Below are 24,670 nucleotides of genomic sequence, written 5' to 3'. Positions count from 1 at the left end.
GCGATAACGAGGAGGTGATCGAACGATTAGGCGAGTTTCCAAACGCATTCTGCTGCATCGAGCTGTTGTTAAGCTTTCAGAATCGTTATTTCGTGTAATGTCTTGGCAAGTGTCGACGTGGTAGACGTTCCCAAATGGCGGCCATTGTCAGGATTTCCTAAGTTTTCGACTGCGGCACCGTGACGCATCTTAACGTATCCTCGTCATCGTCTCAGCCGTGATAGGCTGTACAGAAACTTCGGACAAAAGTTTCATTGTCGAGCCTAATCTCGTGGGACACGAAGAAGTAGCTAGGTAGATTGCATACGAATATCCAAGCTTTCCTTTCGACGAGAATTCGTTTTGTCAGTTCAGAAGGTAATTTTGCGACAGAAACATTTGAGGAATTATTTACCCCACAGTTGGTTACCTTTACACCGCAAAAAGTTAGCGTTTACAGTCTTATATCTTTCAATTTCAAGACTCCAAAAATTTACTACTTTTTTTATGTACAAAATTTTCTACTTACGTTTAGAAAAATAAATTTTCTACGCTACAAACGTAAAAGCTCAATAAATAAACATAAACGAAGTAACTATTCATTTCTGCTTATATTAAACGAAACTATTGTATAACTCCTTCATCATGACAAGTTACTATCAAATTTTCAAAATGCAGTTTCAAACGATCGATTATTGCAAGAAGTATCAAAATTTGTGGTTTGAAATTTCATAAAATATTTTTAGTACACAAGTGACTTAATAAGTAAATATTATTAAAATATATTATAAATTCAGTTCTTTAAAATCAAGTAGTCTTTAACGTTAAAATAAAATTTGATAATTACTCCAAATTTCCCGTATATAGCTGTGTATTATTATCGAACTTTTGCTATATGCCATTATTACTAAAGTTTTGTATACAATCACTGTTAAACTTTTACTGCGTAGAATAATTGCAAGATTATAATAGGGAGAGTTCATTAAAACACAAACATTTAATGTGGTTCGAAGTATAATTTTTTGGTATAGATACGTGAAGATTGAGGTAGTAGCTAAATGATGCTTAATTGCAGTATCTAATTCGATATTTGCTCCTTTGGATAGGGAGTACAGTTTCCCCCTCTATAACGTGGACATTATCAGTGACCATACACGAGACCCTTCAGTACCATAATTGCAGTTACATTTTTTATACATTTCAAGATATAATAGCGGCATATGTTCTTCGCGTAGAGGATAATGGAGCTTCATTTAGTACAAACTTAAGGGGTAAACCTCAATCGATGAGCATACTACGACAATTTATCAGTGTTTTCATTTCAGAAACCAACCTTATTTGAGGTTAGGTTTTCATAGGTGTTGACGAAATAAAAATAGTTAGGTAAAACGAAAATTGTCTAAATAATTAAAACAATCATTAGACATTTTAAGTCTTATTATTAATAAATTAATAATGAGTTATTCAAAAGAAAAACTGAGAACTTAAAAGTTGATCATTTATTTAAAAGAGAAGTACAAAGATTAATCCCACAAAAAATTGCACGAATAAACAATCTCTAAAAAATTATAAAATTTGATGAGTTGTTTGAAAAAGAATATCAATTTTAATTTAAATTGAAGAATTTCATTATTTGAAAATAACATTTATGCAAGTTTGTATATGAGAAATGTGGAATTCTCCCCTTAAATCATCCCCAATTACATTTGCAACATAGTTGTCATCAGTTACATGTAATGCATCGTTTCATACATTCGAATAGAACAGATGTTAGCAAATTCTATGTCGCATAAGTTTAACCTTTGCAATCCATGGACGACAGGTGTAACATTCCCACAAAACCCACAAAACCGTTTCTTTTAAAGCTGCGAGTAATTGAAACATTTGCAACCTTACGGATCTTGATTTCTTACAGATACTCTTTTTATAAACAATCAATTTTTAAATGAGTGTTGCTTTTTTATTATACGGACCCAAATCAAAAGGTGGTGATCAAGATCTTACATAATCAGAAAAAAGTCGGAAGACACGACAATTTTTTAAATAACACTAGTAGAAACGAATGATTTGCTTATTAAAACTGTTTTAAAAAATCTTGCTTTTGAACGCAAAACTCTTGAGTTGAGCAGCGAGTATGAGAAAGAGATGGCGATCACGGCTGGCAAACAACATTCACCGTAGCCGTGAAAATGAAATCGAGACAATAAAAGTAAGTACGGGAGAGCAAAGGGCAGCTCCCCTTGTTTTTGAAAGATTTGAGGCTACACGGTAGACTTTTATGATCCTCCGCGAAGGAACCAACGGGGCTCCTAAGCTCGTTGAAACAAATGTAGCCGAATGCTGGCCTATTTGCATACTCATTGTGTCGTAAGTGCTTCACCCTAAAGTCTCTGGTTGGCTGGTCTCGTTGGAGAAACAGGAAACGATGGTGTGAGAGCTCGAAAGCGACATGAAAATTGGGTGTAAGCGACAACGAAGATCCCACCGTGAAGGAATTTATATTCGCTGAAACGATGCTCGTCTCTGGCTGATTTTAATGCTTTTCCACGAGGTTTCGTACCGAAATATAATTGAAATTATTTCTGTTGCAACAAAAATATTCGCGGCTGTTATTCTCTTACCACAATGGTGGAAAAAGTGGAAGCCATTGAAATTACGTACTGATTCTCGGGAAATCGTGAACAAAATTTAAAAACAAAAATTTCATCTTGCAAAATCTGTTTTAATTAGCGTATGGTATTTGTACGTACGTTAGTTCGAAGTTATTGATTTTGGATGATGAATTTGTCTCAGTAATTGTGATTTTTTGTATGTACAATAGAAATATACAGTACAAGTCTTTTTGAAATATATTATTTCAATTTTTGTTCATTATTTTGATAGCTTTCATTTCAAGTATAATAAAAGTACAAAGCATTTAATGTACTTATAAAATATAAATTATCATACATATAAAATGTTTAATATAAACGTTTGATTTAGTCGATTTCATATAAATAAATTGTATAAAATTGCTCAGTGAAAATATTTAAGTTAGTATTTTTATTTAATATTGTTAAATGCACACCTATAAATATAATTTATAATATAAATATAATTAACGGCAAAATAAATATAAAGTACAGCAATAATATTTCAGTTATAATTGTGATAAAAAATAGAAGCTGAACATTTGTCGTTGGAAATTGCTGTATTGCCTCCCTAAAATCACGTCGATTATTTCGTTGACAATTGGGGATATTAATTTTGTCCACAATTGTGGGAAAATACGTCAGCGTGCAACGATCATTTTTCAATATCGCGTGCGTGGTTGGTAGAAATATTACCGGAATTCTTGACCGAAATGTCCCCGTCCTCTTTTCTTTTTATTTTTATCGCTGCATGAGAAATGGAACAATTGAGGGTGATGAAACGATGCACGCAAAAATGCATATTTTGAGAGATTCGTTTGCAGAGAGGTGTAGTTAGGAAATAGCACCGTACAAGGAAGGTTTTCAGACGCTTTATAAATACACACGTTCAGAAATCAATCTTATCAACCCACACGCAATCTACGAGTTCCGGTAATAATTAAAAGCAAACCGCAGAATATTCTTCCTTCGATAAACAGTACTTCTACTTCACTCGCCACACGACAGTTGTCTACAGTTAATTACCGACGGATAGTCGAAAGGAAATCGATTCACCGATGAAGTCGAAATTAAGTTCCCATGAGATTTAGTCGTTACCATTAGTTAAAATTATTTAATTAATGGATATTTCGTTTCTTTTTATTTACCTTTGCCGCTACGACAAAATACGTATTTGCTGCAATTAAATAGACATCTAAAAATTTAGTCGGTGTAGAGTAAACTGCGATAGTTACATATTTATGTGATTACATTGTATAATAAATAATTGAAAATTCGGAACAGAAAAGTATGTCAAACATTTAATTTGTAGTATTTTATTCAAAATATTCAGCTGCAATGTTGAAACCACGGATTCCGTTGGATTAACGTTTGGAAAAGGGAGCATTGTAATTTGTAGATAAATAAACGTTTACAAAATTAACGAATTGGAAAAATTATCGAGATGCGTGAAAGTAAATTAATTCTGAAATTGATGACCATTTGTAGTTCGATTAGTGACATTTTATTGTGGTACTTAATGCTTGTCAAATTTGAATTTTACATTTTTAGTTTGTTACTTTATAAGTGGCTTATTTTTTACTGGAAGTCTTAGTAATTCATTCATTTTTGTAGTTTGCAATTTCTTCATTCAAATTATTTCAATAATTAGCAATTATTAATTGAACTTTACTCTAAATGTAGGTGTTTAAAATCAAAATTTTTCATTTTTCATTTAGCTCTTATAAGGCGTTAGACCATTTTAACTATTTTGAAATTGTTATATTTTTGAAAATTATCTTTCAAGTGTCAAAAACAAAAATTGCAAAATTTTTCAATAATAATAATAAAATTAAAATCAGATGATGTATAAGTTATTTATACATATTTTTGTCTTTACTGAAAAAAAAAATTATATTCAATAGATATTTTCAATGCGTTAATTGAACTATCACTGACTTAGAATTTACCTTTTTCTTTCATTTAGAACTCATAATATTTTTATAATATAAAAAATAATCCTAAGATGTTAATGTACTCATAACTGGTTAATGTGGTCCAACAGCCTGAAGAGGGCAGCAATCTACCCTTAACTCTTTCACGATGTCGCACTTCTACGGAAAACCATCTACCATATACTCGTCAAGGCTTTTATAGATTACTTTTATGTTGAAAAACATTATTTTATTTTTAATTTTATGTGTTAACACATTTGCCACCATGAAGATTGTCGATAAACATTACAAATTTAATTCAAGAAACGAAAACGATAGAGTAGCTAATTTTAGAAATTAATAATCAGTTTTACACATTAAAGCAAATAACACTTTACATTTTTATAAATGATTGAATACAATGCATGTTTATTTGATGTAAAATTAAATACACTACATAGATATAATATAGAAAATTAAATACACCATATGCACATCATATATAAATTACATACACTGCATATGTGTAAATAAAATTAAATATACTAGGTGTATTAAATATGTAAAATTAAATTCACCACATGTACATCATACATAAAATTAAATACGGTGTATATACATCACACATAATATTGGATACTCATCAAGTACTTATGTGTACATAGATAATCATGCACGCGTTTACATAACAATTTTACTTAAGAAAGTCCACACTGTAATTCTCTAAAATATTCGCAATATTTCTCGAAACATTCTGTAATTCTTCAAAGCATAAAGGACATATATCTTGTACACTCGTACGAAATAACTTCCGATTTCCGAAAATCGTAGATAAATAAATTAAACAATGAATGACTAGCATTTAACAGCCCAAGTTCTAGATGCAGAGTAATTATAATTTCAGCCAATCAAAGATCCTCTCATTTCACGAACAAGTATTCGTGAAAACTTATTTTCCCATGGTCCAACGAACGGGACCACTTTATTAGCGATGGTACTCACGCGTTCCTTCAATTATCCTCTCCCTGCCACGAAAAACATGATCGTCGAGCAGCGTCCGAAAATGGGGAACTCGTCGCAATTAATAATATCGGTAATTGGTGTACGTGGGTCTCGTGCCGGTGAACTTCAAAGGTCATCGGCTGGCAGCCAGTTTAATTAACGCAATCAAATGAAAATATTCATCGACGCGACGCGGTGTGCGTGCGTGTGTGCTCGTACGTACACGGAGAGGGAGACGGTGGTGGAACGACACCCGCGTGCTCATTATGTAAAAGTTCGTCGCAATTTCGATATTCGTTCAATTCCCCGAAAGGCTCGGATGCGTTAAATCGCGGCATTGACCCAGATTGAGCGATTTCGAGTTTTGGTTTGTGTCGCGACGCGACCCGACGTCTCGGTCAGCCGCGTTGTTTCACCGAAACTCCTGTTGTTTTCACCGCAATTAAATTTCAATTCGAACGAAATTGTGTTCCGCGCGATTTTTCGTCCGGCATCACCGTGTAACTCGAACGCGAAACATCGATGTTTAACCCTTTCCGTGTATTCAATGTGGGACGTTTCGTAATTTGACTGATTAAACAAACTTTCTACTTTATAACGGAATAACGGTTTATACTGATTTTTCAGCGTTTTCGTAAAAGAGTTATTTTGTTATTTTGTTAATAGTATGTTGAACGGATTTACAGAAAATTGTTTAACTTTAAAAGTGACGGTAATCTTTCAGTTACCAAATTATCAGATCGCCAAATTGCCAAATTACCAAAAGTAACTATTTTTGAAAGATCATATTTTATCATGTCTAATAATAACCAAATACGTTACGACACAAAGATAAATATTTAAATACCACGAAATGAAAAATCCGTATCTACAATTATAATGAATTAAATTTGATATTTAAATAACGAATCTGATATTTTCCAAATCATTAGCGGAACAGATTAATTCTAGTTATGACTAGATATAATAAAAGAGAATGAAATAAAAAAATGGAAAAGGTTATTCTAACCACGATAACAGAGAATCGAATAAAAAGATAAAAGAGAATATTCTGGTGACCTTATTGGAAAATTCTTATAAAAGTTGATCTAAATGTCACGCAGTTCCGTGACAGATCGTCGGAGGTAGGCCATAGTTATCAAGGAGGAAGGATGTCTAAAAGAGCTTGATTACACTGCGACGTAGTATCCGTTCCACTCTCGAGAACGAATATATCGCGCAAGGAAGCTGGTAGAACGGTGGCTACGGAAAAAATAACATTCGATATTTAATTGAAAGCTGTACGGCGGATGTATGCACTACGATATAATATTAACGATAGATTCGAACGAGGCGGACGAAATCGCGATTCGAAAAAAAAACCGAACGGCTTTTAATCGCGTTTTCTTTCCTTCTTCTTCATCTTCTTCCTTTTTTCCCCCCGGGCGCAGCGTAGACCATGAAATACCATTAAATTATCTCGACGATCGTTCCGAAACTAATTTCGAAAAAACGTCGGTAATAAAAGTAAAACTCTGGTGCTCAACATTTTACGTTTCAAACAATGCGTCCCCATTGAAAGGAGCACTCGAACGAAACGGCACTCGAGCGGAAAGATTCGAAAGACCGCGATGAAATTACGGATTGAATATGTTTTTTAATATTCATTTCGACCAGAAACCGATTACTGCCGCTCTCTTTCTTTCCTCCTCTCTGTTCCTCCCTGAAAAGACATTCCCTTCGTTTTTTCTCTATTTTTCTTTGATAATGCTGCCGCTTATCACACACGATCGCGTACTGCTGCTCCATCTGACGCTGAATATTACCATCCCGGAAGTCGCGTTGCTTTCTGTCGTTGGCTACGCGGCAATTGGTGTCCTTCGTCACCCTCTGCAATTGTCTCGAGGATGCGAGCGGATTCTCGCACGGTAATTGCGAATCGACCTGTCGTCCCGTTAATGCGTCATAGTCACGTCACGCATCTAGCAGCTTGAGTCTGCCATTAAAGCATAGTCTTCGAACCGTGGGAACAACCTGTTCACGGGATCGACCTTCGTCGAAAGAAACATTAAAACGAATTTATCGCTGAATTCGTTCAGCGAATTTATACATCTCGTTATGTTTGCTCTTTGGACGGACAAATAGGGAAAATTCTGTTATGGAAAAGTCACCTTAATTGTTACGCTCGGTCATTTATGAAATTTGTGGTGATCACTTTGTGGAATTCGTTAGATGATGCGTATTTGGTGGTCTTTTGATCATTTGGGAGATACTAACTATTGTTATTGGTTACATGTTAAAATATATAAAGGAAAATATAGAATAGAAATATAAAATATGCAAGCACATAAAATAAAAATATAAAATATACAACTATACAAGGTAAAATATAATGAATGTATAGAATGTACAAGCATATACATGTATAGTGTGTTAATGATTATGCTTTCTGTTATTTTAACAATATGCTTCTTCATTAAAAATATTAAAATAAATGAATTTTCATGTTTCTGTAGATGTAAAATCCACTAAATAATTTTGACACTGAACTACAATTTTAGATTAAAAGGAAATCGTAAAATTTAAATATTAAAGTAACAAACAATTATCTGATTCTTGAAGACTTATGTTATACTACAGATTTCTGTTGTATTACATTTTTTTAAAATAATTATTTTATTTAAATTATTTTTATTTTACATTTTACAAAATACTTTTCTTACATTTCTATTTTATATGTTATAAAATAACACGTTTTTGTTGTATATATTTATTATTTTCAACAAATCTGTACAATTTAATAATGTATATAATATACACCCATAGAACTCATTGAACGACGACAATGTTAGATTGCTGCATCAAATACCTCGCGTTTAAAATTAAAAGGTTTTATGAGCTACTGACTTTTGTGACATTATGACTTAATCATTTTTTACCTTAGATACTATGAAGTATTTATATGTTAAAAAGAAAGATATTTTTCCTTTGAAAGAAAAAACGAAGTTGATCTCCATATTTCCTATACATACATGTTTATCTACAAAAGAAGACTTAATATCGGATTATACCTCTTTTGAAACTGACAAAAAAAATATTGTTTTTTTCTTTATAATAGCATGTGATAATAGACCAAAAAAAACATGCACTTTTTTCGTGAGAAGAAAAAATATTTATAAGGGTATAACTACCCTCCGAAGTTTGCAATATCGAATAAAGTCAATTTCACAATTGAGAAACTGAAAATTTTATATATTCTAGATTTCTAAATTCTCAACTTTTAGAATTTCCAAGTTTCTTAATTTCTTCATTTTCAAAATTTAAAAATCTTTAAATTCTCAAGTTCTTAAATTTCCAAGTTAGCAATTTTATAAATTTCTAAATTTTTAAATATCGAACTAAAAAAAATTCGAACCCCGAAAATTCGCAGACTGAAAATTGATATTTCCAAATTCATCAACAAGTTTACACCACGCAACAAAACCATCGAAATCGATATAGTATATCTTATCCCCCATAACATCCCAATAAACAAATGAAAAAATTTGCTGTACAATTCTATTGACAACTTTTGCAGTAAAAACCGGTTCCTGTGTCCGTCGAAAAACGGCGAAATCCCTGTTAACAAAACCGTTAACAGAAATCCACATGGAGCTATCAGAAAAAAATTTGGAAACACTCTATATTTGCAATACAAAAATCCTTTCAGAAGGTCTCGATGACGGGTCAGATGGTTTCTGTGTACGATAATAGCACGCACACACACGTGGTCGTGAACGGACATATTGACACTCGTGCGGTGTGCAGTAACGTGCGATACGTCAACACACATACACGCACGGTTGGTTGATGCATTCCACGACAAGTGTGTGTGCGTGTGTGTATATCATGTACGACACGCAAGAGGGTAAAGGACACATGATCACGACCGGGGGTGTGGAAAGGAACGGACTCGGGCCACGGAGACGCATACTAATTAAACGACAGCATTGTCTGGGCCATTTGTGCGAAGACATGCTAATTACATTTCGTAGGAGAAGTCGTTTTTTCGCCCCATAGACGTTGGCCATGAATGAAGCGCGAATCTCGCGCCCGCTTTCTTTTTTCCACGGAATGAAAAGGAGTTTTTCCACTGTTCTCTTTCTTTCTTTGTGTGCCTCCTTCGCGTCCGCGCACGTCTCCTCGGAATCGACGTGTACCAGTTCGTATATACATCACGACCCCTAACGTCGCCATTGTGGCTGACGTACATGTGTGAACACGCTCTTTTTTAAAACTACTCACTTGTTTGTCCCTTTTTCTTGAACTTTCTTTCACCGGTGTTGGCACACGAATCGATCATCATAGAAATGCGCAGCGAATACTTGACTGGCTGGTAATTAGTCATTAAAAAACGCACGAAACAATATCTGACATTGTACTTGACAAGTTTTTTAGATACAGTTCAAATTTTCTTTCTATGGACGGAGAATCTGCAAAATCAATAATAAACTTCATTTAATGAACTTCAAAAAGAAAGTAAATAATTATTTGTTATCATATTTAGTAACAAAATATTTGTTCTGTTGAGAATTCGTACAATATTGAGTTAAGATATGTATTATAATAATTATTCCAAAAATAGGATAACCTTTCCTTACATGATTTTTTGCAATTTTACGACGAAATACATTGTTAAATACTCTCAAGTAATTATGATAAAAAACCTATAAATAATTGCTTTCATTTGAAAAAATTTATTCGAAAGATAATTATATAGTATTGTAAATTTGCAACATTCTAAGAGATCATAGTAGGACATTATAATTATGGATCATGAATTAAATTTTCAATAATTTCGTCATATGTGAAATTTGCAATTTGACAAAATACAAAAATGTAATAGTCACTGTAAATAAGGGACTGTACCAGTAGACTTAATTTTTGCAGTCACTTTAAAATTAACCCTTGTCTACCGCCTTTTTAGAAAACTGGTAATATATGAATATTATCGAGGCGAAATATTCAAGTATCCAGAAATATTTATTTAACAAAAGATAAACATGATTAAGTCGTTGTTTAAGTATCGATAAAAATTATTTAAGCAATTGAAAATATTTTTTAATTCAGTTTGCATGAAAATGTAATTCTCAACATTCTTTCGAAGCATTTCTTAAAATTATAAAATTCTACAAATTTGAAAAATAATAATTAACCGTAAAATAATTTGATAACCGTAAAAGTGGCAGGATTACAAAAATATTCGTGTTGGTATTCTTAATCGAGTCTCGACAATCGCGCCATTTTATCGCTCCGTTGTTCGTACCTGTCATGCATACGCGTATTATGACTATATAGTATAAATATTTGTGGATTTCAATGTGACGTTGTCATCGGAACGTTAGCCACCGAAGGTGATGCGATTTAATAGATATTACTTGAAATTCGTTAAAACTACCATGTACCGTCATAAAAATTAATTTATGTCCGTCGATGAAACACGCGTCAGGATAAAATCGAAATTATTTATCATGAATTCCAGCCCCGCTATGCTCTTGACCTTGTTGCATCCAATTAAACGTTAAACAGATTTTGCGCAAGTACGATACGAAAATGAAATGCGTTTGAATCGAAAACGGTAATACGAGTTTTTCTAATTATTCTTACTTTCGATTTCCAGATTAACGAATGACGTCGTAAAAGAGAGCTGGTTGATGCGCAGACACCGGGACACAAAAGGTAAGTTGGTATAAAAATTATCTTTTTATTTGAAATTGAGTATTAAATCAAAAAACGTAAGACTGGTGCATGCGTACTGATGGCTGAGATGAAAGAATATCATTTACATTGATACATGGAACGGGACACGCAACACGTGTGGTTGCTTTCAAATCTAAATAGGTTGATATTGTCTCTTAGCTGACAATGAGAGGAAACCATTAAGGCAAAATCTTTTTCGAGGAAATCATGAATTTACAGGACTGTTTTGAAATATTAATGAATAGTCTTCATGATCATGTTACATCACGTTATAGTAGCAAAAATTATGTCGTCAAAACTGTATAATTGCCCGTTGTATAACTACATGTTATATTACAACCCGGTGAATAGCTACGCGTTGTATTACAGCCTGTTATACAACTACATCTTGTATTGCAGCCCATTGTATAGCTACGAGTTATATAATCACATGTTCTGTGGTTATGCGTAGCAAAAACCATGCACTATATCGCCACTTATTATACTACAACGCATTATACAATCACTCACTATAGTGCCACACGTTATATCATGATGATACAGTTATATTGCTAATTACTACCGCTCCAAAACGGTGACAACTTTCAGAACATACATTCTGTCTTATCTTTAGGAATACATATAAATTTTCCATATTAACACTGTTTGTATAGAAACCTCAAAGTATTTCCATACTGCGATAATTTCGTTAAACATACTATTGAAATTGATCAATACTATCGGTACCACTGAAATAGAAATACATAAAATAAATATGAGTACCATTTATTTAAGGCATCAGAGTTAGAAGACATCTGAATTAGAAGACATCTATCATTCTACAGATTTGGAAGACTCTTTGAAATATATAAATAACCTTATCTGCGCCGTTGTCTGATAATTTCAACACTTCTATCAAAATTGTAACTGTTAAATTTAAGATTTTAATTTAGTATCGTTTCTTGCAACTACCCTATACAGAGAACTGGTGTGCCACAAGTGTTTTTACCTTTTGCCACCAGATGTCATGATGAAGAATGTCACGTCCCAATAAGAAATAACTTAAATTTTCCTTCTGAATTTATGAATTTTTAAAAAATGATCTTATTTTTATTTATCATCGTCTTCACTGCTAATTTCTGTTGCAATATATACGTGTAAACATTTGATTTAAATAATTACATAATAAATAATTGCAGGTGTATCTAAAGAACATTAATACATCTTACTTTCTTGTCATCCTATTCAAACCCTTCGTTACACGACTTTCTCAATTTTATAAAGAAATACATTTTTAAAATTTGAAGTTATTACTTGAAAATAGCAATAAAGAGACATTTCCTATGTTACTATGTACCAAGTGCGGTGAAGAAAGAATAAAGACGAGTAGTAGGTGACTACCATAGAATACAGACTATAATGTAAAAAGGGAATGTTCATACATTTCAAGTGACCCTACTAAATCAAATGGCGAGCGAGAAGCTCTTTTAGAATACAAAGGGTTAAATTGATGGTGTCACGAATGATCCCGAAGGGTAGTCATCGTGTTAAAGACAATGCCGGGCGCAAGTTTCGTATTCGCATCCTACCTGAAGGCATTCGGCAAAGGTCTGATTCGACCAGTGCATTTGAATTCCTCTCCCTGGCTGCGTTTGGTCGTTCTTTTTCAACTTTTGTACATCACCGGCAGGATTATGCAAGCAAAGAACCGAGGTCTTTCCACGACGCGAGCGAATGCTTAGAATTTAAAATGCATTTCATATCGTTACGCTTTCCCGTTCTCTTTCTCGCGGCTCTTCTTTTGCCGGGCACCGTCTCTCGCTTCTTCGTACCATCGCACGCGGCCCGTCTCCCCATTTTCCTCCCTCTTTCTCTTCGCCGAAACCCTCCTCCATCGTTTCTCTCTGTCTCGCTTCTCTTTCCAAGAATCAGTCCTCCTGCCCACTCGTTCAACAGACGGCATATATGTCTTTATGAACGGTATGTGGAGTAGACAAGTGCATTAAAACCTCGGGCGTTAGTTCAAGCTTCAAGAGGGAGAAGTAGGAGGAGGATGGCTGGGAGGGTAGAGATGGAGGGCTCAGGAGGACACACAAAGGAATGCAAAGTAAGAACCACGACCTCCGCCAACCCCCTTCTCGCGGCTACCCCTCCATTCCTCGCTTCATCCGGCCTCATCCTCGGCAACCTGCTCCTCCACCTCCATCATCGTCTCCACCTCCTCCTTCAGCGTATCGTTCTCCTCTGCCGGAGGTTACAACGCATTATCATACAAGGCGGCCCTCTCCTCGCCTTCCCTTAATTGTTTTCCACCCCCGTTTCTCCCTTTATACCTCGTCTTCCGTCTTGCAGCTCGATCCGCGCGATCTCAGCCCCACGACCCACCCCTCGTGTCCCTCGCTGTTGGGGATAGCGATCACCTGCTGAAACGACCAAACGACGCGGAAAGAGTGTTTCCCTTTGCTTTTGGTAGACACTCGTCGCGATTCCACGAGTGGTCACTCGTCGGGCGCCGAATTCCACGCCTACGATCATCCGCGCTTTGCCGATTGTTCGACATCAAAGGACGACCAGGGAACACTTAACGCCTCGGCTGAGAAGCTTGTAACCGAGTGACTGGAACCAGACCTCTCTCTCTCTTCTTACAGGAATAAGAATCGGTTTCGTGAATTTTGAACGCGTCCTCGAACGAGGTGCCAGGGATTCTTTTGAGCGTGCTTGATTAAAGGAGGTGTCGAAGGATCTTCCCGTTTCAATTATCGCGCCAACTCTTCTCGTTTGCGGGATACTCGTTCACAGCACGGTGCTTGTTTGCTTGCTTAACGTACGACGCATCGAATATTAAATCCTTTTAGAATTCTTTCGCGTTTTATTTAGTTTCTCCCTTTTTTCACCTGCAACCTCGTTTTATTCGAGCTCTCGTCGGTTACAATTTGCTGGAAAGTCGTTTGCCGCGCCAATTTGTATTCGACCAACGCATACGCGTTTTCCGCTAACGTTCCGTTGCTAGGAGACGGACCGGACCGCGGTCTGCAATTGAAATTAATTTGTTTGACTTTTTGCACCGGGCAACAATGGCTCGAGCACAACCCGTAGGTATTTCTTTTCGCCATCTAAACGAAATTCTGGGAGATTTGTCTGTGTTATGCGTATCGGATTAAATGAATGTTTAATCGTTTGTTAAATTTGTTCATTTGCTTCGATGTCCGATGCTTTGGTTGGAAAATACATCGATACTTTCATTCTAATATCATATTTAATAAATTTAGGAGCTTACGAAAACTTGATTTTATGTAGGATTCAAAAATTGTTGAAGTTTTAAAAATATTGAAAATAAATCAGTGCTTCTGTCATATCTAATGTACAACTGAGAACTATGCAACTAAAAATATAGTTCCATTGAACTTCGAGTAAATTAGAAGAAAATTGTTATGAAACTGTTTAAATTTACTATTATTATTTTTGTTATTATTAGTTATACTATCAAATAATTAATTAAAAGCTTAAATTTGAAAATTAATTACATATATCCTTATAATGGTTTCACATAATTAATTGAGTTTTTAATCTAATTGGAAACTAATTAACGATTAACGCTTTATTCGTAATTGGATTCCCTTTAATTGAGAATTAAATTGTAACTGCTAATTGAATAATTTTCTAACTGGAAATAGGAGTTTAATCTGTAACCCAAATCGATCAAAGATTTTAATTATTATAATCTTCAATGTTATTTTAATTATTGCCTCTGACTGCTATTCCTAATCAAGACTCAAACTGTAATTTTTTATTAAGTCTAGTCAAACAAAGAAATTTTATTTATGTTTTATTTAAGTAGTTATTAATTTTAATTCCAGGTTTTAGTTTCTTCAAATTCATAAGAACTTAAATTCACAAATTTTCGAATCTGCTGCAAAGCACAAAACCATCACAATTTTCTAAATTTCAAAATCCATACAATTTCTACATTTATAAATTTCTGAATCTACAAATTTTCAAATTTTCGAAAGTACAAATTTTCAAATCTTGAGGTCCCCAAATTTTCAAACTGGAAAATTCTCAACTTTACAAATTTATAATCTCACGAAATTCAAATTTCCAAATCAATGTTTGAAAGTTTTTAAACTCGATTTGTCGACCGAAAATGAACAAGTGGTTTCTCCTATCTCGCCATTTTCCCTAGCGAAACTCATCTTGTTCCCCGCTACGCATCGAATTACTGTATGTCACTGAACCGTTTCAGCAGCAGAAGTTCTCAAGGTTCACAGAACGTTTGGATTAGTCACAGATTCCCAGAAACGAAGGATCAGAACTTGAGTGTTACAGATCGACATCTGTTTAAGATGAAACGGTTCACCCTCGATTGACCCTGGACGGATGTAACATTTCTCAAACTCTCGTTAAGGGTTCTGCACCGGAGATTCACAGATCGCCTAACAAGTTGTCCCCGAAATTCGATTACCTTCGACGGATATTTAAGTTCCATGAAAGTCCCATTGGTGGACGGTAGAATCCACGCGCCATCGAATCGAACGTTCCGAATGGGCGTGTTAAAATAAAACGGTGATTGAACGTACGGGTTAATGAGATAATTAAATTTATAACAGCGGCCACAACGAAACGACCGCGTAAAGCCGCGTTTTCAAATGGTACAATCCGGCTGGTCGATCGGCCGAGTTCACAAACACTTTCTTTTATCGAGTTTACACGAGAGCGCAAGCGCACACAGCCGATCCGTTGTAACGCAATTACAAAGCCGTAACATACTAATTCGGTTAATTCCAAATTATCACCCCTGATTTTACGCGTCGTCAAGCGTCGTTAACGCGACCGGCCACGGTAAAAGCGATTCGCGTCGATTATGCATATGAGCGACGGAAACCGTCACAAATTTTATTACTACAAACCAAACAGGCCACGATCCCAGAGAGGCCCTCGACCGTCATAACGAAAATATTAATTCACCCCTCGATGAACTGCGAAAATTGTTCCACGGAAAGGTGACTCGATCATTTTGTCATCTTTTGGGTAATTGTGAATGTCTCTAGTTTACAGAGCGTACTGACATAAAATGCTGCTTTATTTAAATATAAAGGTCTTATAAATAAGTTTGAATTTCATATGCAATGTGTTATAAATACTCGCAAACAGTTTTAACCTTTTTGCTTTTTCTAAACTATAAGGATTTTTGCTTTGAGTGATAATAACAATAGTTGCTGAAAATTATGTTGATATTGTTTGTTTAAAATTATAAACAAAATTCAAGAAGTACATCATGTTTTATAAAGTATATTTACAACTAAAAAGGATCATGTTTTCAAAATAAATAATGTTCTAGTAATACACGACAAGTATCTAAAATCTAAATGATTGTTAAAGATAGTAAAATTATTATTAATATTATAATGATGTTGCAGTAAAATGATAGTGATATCGTAATAATATTTGGTTAATTATTATAAGATTATATAATATAATTCTAATATTATATTACATTTTAATTGTAGATTAATATAACATTTATTGCAGAATGAGTTCTAAATAAAGCAAAATAACAAATTAAGATTCGTCATTTACAGTGCAAACACTTTCAAACAATTCATGGTAATTAGCATTTTCCACAGTTTCATAGGAAATGACAACAGATCACTATAAGAGTTTAACACGTATCAGTTTAAGCTCAATTCAGATTTGGATGTTGAATCATACAATAGAAACATCAGCCAATCAATAAACATATATTGTTGATATTTCATAGGTCTGTTATTGTACGGTAGATCAAACAATCACTATATAATATCAACGAACTGCGTATTTATACATTTATGAAATATCGAAACACAATACGTGCACATAAATCATCCTAACCTATAACTTGCAGACCTCTTTTTGCAGACTTTGATACATTGTATATGTATAAACATCCGCCGTCTAATTATCAATATTTCAGTATCGTCAAATATTGAGAACCTTTGAATATTGATGGTTTTTTCGTGAAATTATCTTAACCGTATTTCACACAAACTGAACCAATCGATAACTTGAAGGGGAGAAAAAAGTGACAATCATTTGGACTGATGACCCAAAATCAAAGAGTCAATGTCAATACCGAATATCGAAGTTTGACAGTGACCCCAAATATGAGTATAAAGGTTCATTGAATGGCGAACGGCCTTGCACTGATCGCAATTTCTGATATCAAAATACATCGATTTACACCTCTATTGTTCCTCGACGCGAAATGTATCATAAAACAGCGGTGCAAGTGAATACGTATGACGCATCCCTTGTTTTGAGTCATTCAACGGGCCGAATGGGTTAATGGTTCTCTGAAATTGTAGCTCTTTCCGGGAAATCACTGTAACCGTTCACTTTTCATTGCAAATAGCGGTGAATTAATCTTGAAATTAAAGCTCGATTTCTGAAGCAATTAATTTCCGAGTATCGAACGGGTATCTCCGTGTGTTCTCAAAAAATATCCAAATACGAGTTAATGGCGAGGGTGGATATCCCTTGAATGGTGCACGAACCGTTCGTTTGTGAAAGATGGGAAATTATGAACACATATGAACATTACTTAAAAATCACAAGCGAGTAATGCTTTCAAATATTAATATTAAATAAATGTCCACGAATTTCTGCAATACCTGTAAAATTAAATTCCTGAAAATGCTTGTTTACATAATGGCTGATATTAAATAACTTACGAGCTTTGTCAATTTCACCCTAAAAAAAAGTCAGTACCTACAAACGAATCAATTCAGCGTATTGTACATTCTTGGTTATAGGTGTTCATTGAACTATATTATTGAACTTTTGTTATCGCATAATACTATATGTAATTTATCGTTGTTATAGAAATTCATATAATTCCATGAATTTTTCATTGTACAGAAAATTTGGAAAAAATGAATGTTTTTCGGTGGAACAGTTATAAAAATGTTAAAGAGAAATTTCTGTTTAGTGAAAATTCTTCCGATTGTAAACTTGTACATAACCTGTATCAAAATGATAGAATTTTTAATCTTACCATAAAAAATGCACATTTATTGTATTATACAAATTATTTTTAGAATATTTACTTAGTAGACGAAGAAAAAATACGAGATATCGTAATCATACACAGAGTGTTTCAAGTACAGGTTAGGTTATCCAGGATTAGGTAACAGACTAAAGAGGTTATTATCGTGTTGTTAACATGTTAGGTAACTGCAGATTCTCTACAATATAACAAATCGAGCTCATTAGCAGTTTGTAGTATAATCGATTAGGAATTACTTATATATCGATTTGTACGTGTATAGATAATATGTGCCAGAATTTGTGGACTAACTATCTTAATAGACTCCTTTTGTAAACAAATCTTAAACATAACCCTTATGTTTTCATCGACTCGCAAGATGATTCACACTCATTGTGCGGTTTAGTAATAAATAAATATTGAAATATGAAATAAATATTTTTTGAATGAATCTATAGTAGTACATATATGGCGTATGAACACAATGATGCAGTAGTAGCAATTATTAATAGAGAAAAAGTAATCTTAAATGAATTCAGCACTTCAAATTCAGCAAACTTCTTAACTGGAATGTTCTAAGGTTAATATATGACAAAAGCCAAAATACCTTCAAGTGTTAACAATTGACACTTTAACTTTACAAATTAACTTTAACCTTTACACTAATTTTAAAGTTTAACGCTAAAACTAGCAAAAGAGTCAAACTTCTTGCTGGCAGTTACAAAATGATACCTCGAGATCTGTATTGATTTTCGTCACGATGAAAAATTATTCTGTACATTAATTTACATTTCATTTGTCTACTTTGCCACCTACATTTCAATTTCAAAGTTGCATACATACAAATTCAAACAATTTCCACTTACTAATCTCGCAAAGTTACAACTGACGTAAGGATTCGTTTTCGTGCTATGCAGCTGGCGAAAAGCCTTGACAACTTCCTGACCGCCGATGATTAATTAGTAGTCGCCTATTAGATGAAAAAGAGGCAGGAAGCGAAAAAGGACCGTGAGTCCGTCGAACGGGATAAATTCTCGGCAATATAGGGTGGGGCGCTTACATCACGAACCTGGAGAACGACGCGAATTCTACGAAGGCGTGTAAACTCGTCGCATCGTTGGAGAACGAAGGCGAGCCAATGCACGCTGAATGATCGTCGAGAATGGCGACCGACAATGGACGATCGGCGGCGTTCTTCCGGAGCGATCGCCGTTTTCCGCGTCGTTGTACGCCCATTGCCACGAACGGGGCCGGATCTTCGCTCTCTGGGCCCCCATAGACGCAATTGGACCTCCGGAGTCGTTTCGTGTTGGCTGCCAATCGCGACTTTCGAAACGGCGGAATAAAGAATCCAGATAATTGCACCGGTACTTGCACGCGATCCGCTTCGTAGCCTGTCCTTTTTCGAGATGGTTGCCGGAACATCGATTTTTTCTGATAGCTTCATGTCTATACTCGTCAGATTGATAACGGGTTCTCGATGAGACATTATTTCAGATGATTCAATGGGTTTACTTTCAACGAACAGCAAGTACATTTTTTGAGGAAAATGAAGATAACCGTAGATAACTTAATCATATTTTTATGTATGAGCAGTCTATAGTCGAAAGCATTCAAATTCTTTAATATTTGGGCGAAGTTTGGGTGATTAATTGTAATTTGTTGGGTTTTTATTTTAAATTAAAATTTTTATCCGAATTTTATTCGAGTCTGTGTAATTGCTTATAAACTGTAAATAACGGAAGATATTAAAAATATTTCAAACAAAAGTTATACTGTTTCATTAGATTAGACCTAGGTGAAAGATTTTTGGGATAATTTTTTTTTAAATTAAGTCACCTACTTTTGTTAGAAATTTTAATCTTTTTTGTTAAGAATGAAAGTGTCAGTTCTTCACAAAAATGGTGTATTATAATATATGATTATTGTAAAAAATATAATTTACTAATGAACTCTTTCCAGTGTAATGTGGATTTCAACCCACATTTCCATAATTGTGTATTCCATTTCTGTAGAATGACTCATCTTCGAAAAACTCAAGCAGTGACATTGGACAGAACTTTCCAGTAGACCTAATATTACTGAGAGCATCTGTAGATTGTCGTGATTAGTGTTGGTAATCATTTAAAACAATATTGCAGACCCTGAAGCGTAGAAAGGTAGACATTGATAGATTTAGAGGTTACGTAGATAATTTTAGACGATATTAGCTAATAATAAGTAGTTTCTAAATGCTTACTTGTATAATACAATACAAATCTTGTATTATATCGCAACTGGTCACTGAATAATCAATTACCTAGTTAACTAATAATTAGATATTGAGAGAAATGTTTTAGAGATTTTAGCTAATAATTTGGATTACAAATTTTTAATGCGACGTTTGCATTACAAATATCTGTGACGGTTCATCATCATTTACACCATTTTATAAATTACACAGTGAACAATTTTATAAATTAAATTAGGTTCGAATTAGATTGAAGATTTACAAATAAATTTGTATATGAATTATCTTTGAAGCTGCAGCACATGCCACTTAAATTTTTACATTGCAGAACTTGACAAAAATTAATAAAAGAAAAGTGCTCTTCAAAGATTTCGCAGAAAAGAGTTAAGGATTAATACGACATAATTTCCATGTAACACTGCAAGCTGTAAACAAGTAGCAGTCGACAATCATTTACTGCTTCGTTTAATTGGATTAATTCCACTGAACGGATACATTATTCCGAGTATTTAGAATGAAGAAAAAAGCTAGCAAGGAAAGCGTAGAAACCTAACCTAAAGCGAATTGTGTCACGGTTTCCATTCAGGCGACCCACGCGATAAATAGTGAAACTAGAGTGCTTAGATCACGATATAATGAATGTCGTATGAAGATTACATCCGTGGATGGAGAACCTATTTACGTAGATGCTGAGGGTGTGTTTAGGTGGTAGGGTGCGGAGAATCGCGTCAGTATGAGGGGAATAGAATTACTTACACAAGTAACCGAGATTACGTGACGTGTGTGTCATGTGTGGTTGCAGCCATATGAGTCGTCAGTGTCGGGACACGTGAAGATGACTCCCTATCCGTTGTCTTTATCGTTCGATTAAAAGCCCGTCATCTCTGAACTGCAGCTACTTCCTGAAGAAGATTAACATTTTCCTAGAACAGCTTCTCGTTATATGTAGTTTAACTCTCGGACAACGGATGCTACGATGGATGCACGAATGGCGGATGCTAAGACGTCTAATGGCAAATTATTTTCTATTATTTGGCTTGTGGGACGGGAAATACGAACTGTGTTTATTTTGTTGTGGAAGTTTTGGGTTTGGGGAGTTGGTGAGGTCGAAAATTTGGAATTTGGAACTTTCGAAGATTTGGAGATTTGACGATTTGAGGATTCAGAAATTTGAAGATTTGAGGATTTGGAAATTTGGGGATTTGAAAATTTGGGAATTTGGGGATTTGGAAATTTGGGAATTTGGGAATTTTTAAATTCAGAAATTTGAGAACTTGGAAGTTCGAAAATTTGTAAGTTGCAAAATATGAGTATTTCCTGAATTTGCAAACTTGAAAATCTGAATAACCTAAAACTTGAAAATTTGAGATATTAAGAAAATTTTTATTCAGAAATTTCAAGATTTAGAAACTTGAGAATTTTTAACTTTAGAAACCTAAAAACTTGAAAACTTAAAACCTCAGAAATTTAGAAATTTAGAAATTCGTAAAATTTGTGTATTTGGTAATTTCTAAACTTAAAGATTCAAAGATTTGCCATGAAGACGAATAAATAAAAAAACAGATCAAGAAATTTTCAATATGAATTCTCACTCAAAGAATATATCCAATATTCACGTTTCAATGCAACCACTTAAATTGCAAAGAAAAGACACAAAAATTCTGTACTTTTTTATCGATTCTAGCTCTTTGAAAATCAACAGCAAGTCTACAACAGTTATAAAATTTTTCGGAGCACTTTCGGTATACTTCGAGCAAAATCTTGTTGAAAAGATATATGATTGGCAAAAGTGTCATCGATACAAGTGCCTTTTAACTTCAATTTATTTCAGTTTGAAAGATACAAAATAGCCAGCCAAATCGGGTGAACATAGCGGATGTTCAAGTACTATAATGCCTTTAGACGCCGAAAATTCGATTACTTGTCCCGATTTTCGCTCAAGTTCAGGTGTCATTTTTCCACCGATATCAATAAAGTACTTTTGCTTTGACAGAATCGGCAGAGACAAGTGAAATTTTTATCAAACGTTGCCGACGTACATATCTACCTTTGTAAATATCGTATTTGTCGCCAGACGGCGCACACATGGAAACTTTTCAATACGCAGCCACGTACAAACTTGGATAAACTGTGTATACAGCTTAAATCAGGTGTAATAACTCGATTGTATTTATGCAAATATAGATCAAGTATTTCCAAACGATTTAATGTTATATCTCAATTCACAAATTTTCTTGTACATTTTAATTAATTTATTTCGTTTTCAAAAGTGATATATATTTTGTAATTATAACTACAAAGTCAAATTTCGATAATGTCGTGAATAACATTTGTTTGAAAAAATTTGGAAGTGTATAAATTATTTAACATAGTATATATATTTTATTTAACACAGTACATGTGAATTATTCGATTTAATATAGTACACGACTTATTTAATATGATATATACACGATTTAATATAATGTATACATTAATTACGTTATTTAATTATTTTTCTAATATTGCATTAATCACTTTATGTAACATATTGCGACAGAACTTATCGAGGAGTTTTTTATAGAACGTATTCTTGTAGAACGTATATTTCCACATATTTATAAAACCGTGGTACAGAATTATTTTTAACAAAAATGTGCAAGTGGTTCAAAATCGTTAACCAAGCGCGTGCGTCTTCGTGATCCGGAACAAAGAACGTGGCGACTGAAATCGAAAGAGACGTAGGTGTTCGAAAAAAAAACTCTCGAAGAAGAGTATCGCGACGGTTCTTGCAAGATACCGAGCGGCTATCGTCCAGCGATATTTCCGGTTCCTGCCCAAGAAGCGTGCTCTCGAAGATAATACGTTATCAGAACTGGACTTTCAGTCGGTTCCCGCGTAACGACAGAAGACGATGACGAGGACGACGTCGGCGCTGAAACGGGCCGCGCGATGCGGAGGGAGAAGGGGCTGCTGTAGATAATTAAAGAGGGAGAATAATCCTGAATCAGCGTCATCGAGCGAGACGAAACGTATCCTCCTCGTCGAGCGAGCCAAGCGGATGCACATTGTGAGCTGTTCTTGCGTGTCCTCTTGTCACCGTGTTTAAAGACAATCCCAGAGCTAACGTTGAGACGCGTCGACGATGAAAGCCCGACGTCGAGCGACGTTGTGATCTATCGGCCTAGTCCGCCATCGTTGTCTCCTCTTCTTTCGTTTCTGTTAACCGTGAATCGTTGAATAGATTCTCGTCCGTTTGCTTAGGATATTCTCTTCCCCGGTATCGATCCGCAACTTCTATTTTTTTTATCCGAAGCTGCCAGTGCAACAATGAAGTCTGTAATTTTACCCGAAGAGGAAACGAAGGATAAAGCAGAACCGATTCGTACCAAAACCAAGAAGCCAAGGAGGAATAATGGAGGGGAAAAAAAGGAGAGACGAGGAGAGACGTCTGAAAGCTGCCGTTTCGTGGAGCGCTACATCGATCGATCTCGAACAAAACGGTGCTCCGATTGGCCCACGAGAAGTCTTGGGATGCCGAAGTAAGAACTGCCGGCGAAAGGGTTGAGAAAGAAAGCCTGCGGGAATACGAAGGAATTTTCGAAAGGGAGGCAACAACTGCATCGGATGGTTGCAGGAGAAAGAGCGAAGCCATCGGGCCGGCTCGTCTCATGACTCGCGGTATAAAACAATATTGATTGGTCGTACAATGCGGGTGGGATCACGGGGTGGATCGGTCGAGGGGGTGGAGGGTGGACCACGGTGCATTGTGCTTGCTGCGTCCGGTCAAACTTTTCATCGTCCCTCGCAGCTGTCTCTCTCCGATGTTTTCTGCTCTCCTTTTATTTTTCTGTCCGCGCGCGCAACGACCTTTCTGTCCCTTTCTCGTTGCCCTTTCGCTTCTCCCTTCGCCGCTCCTTTTTTCTCTTCTTCCTCGATTCCCCCCCGATAATTATTGCAGACTGTCTCGGTTTCGTTGGTTTCCCGATTCTTCCCGATGGATGAAGCGTTGCACGCTCCCAACTTTTCCTACCTTCCCCTCTTCGCCCTGGCTGGTCGTCCAATTCGCGAAGGTGGTGTGTAGATATCGAATTCAAGGGTTGCAACGATAAGGAGCCACCTATACTTTTCAGCAAAAAAACTATCGGAAAGTGAAGTCCTTCCGCGAATATGGTGGACGTTAACGAACTTGTTAATTAACCCCTTACACTATAATGGC

General features: G+C 35.1%; 1 long non-coding RNA gene across 1 annotated transcript in view; it reads left to right on the top strand.

Annotated features, from left to right (window-relative positions):
- LOC105664278 (uncharacterized) overlaps positions 1-24,670 on the top strand; it is a 144,746-nt gene that overhangs the window by 5,700 nt on the left and 114,376 nt on the right. The window contains exon 3 of the long non-coding RNA XR_013039704.1: positions 11,163-11,221. This is a non-coding gene — a long non-coding RNA (uncharacterized LOC105664278). The remainder of the gene's footprint in view (positions 1-11,162; positions 11,222-24,670) is intronic.

The sequence above is a fragment of the Megachile rotundata genome, chromosome 10, assembly GCF_050947335.1.
Source record: "Megachile rotundata isolate GNS110a chromosome 10, iyMegRotu1, whole genome shotgun sequence".
NCBI lineage: Eukaryota > Metazoa > Arthropoda > Insecta > Hymenoptera > Megachilidae > Megachile > Megachile rotundata.
Note: the sequence above shows the minus strand (reverse complement) of the source record. Positions and strands in the feature narration are given on the sequence as shown.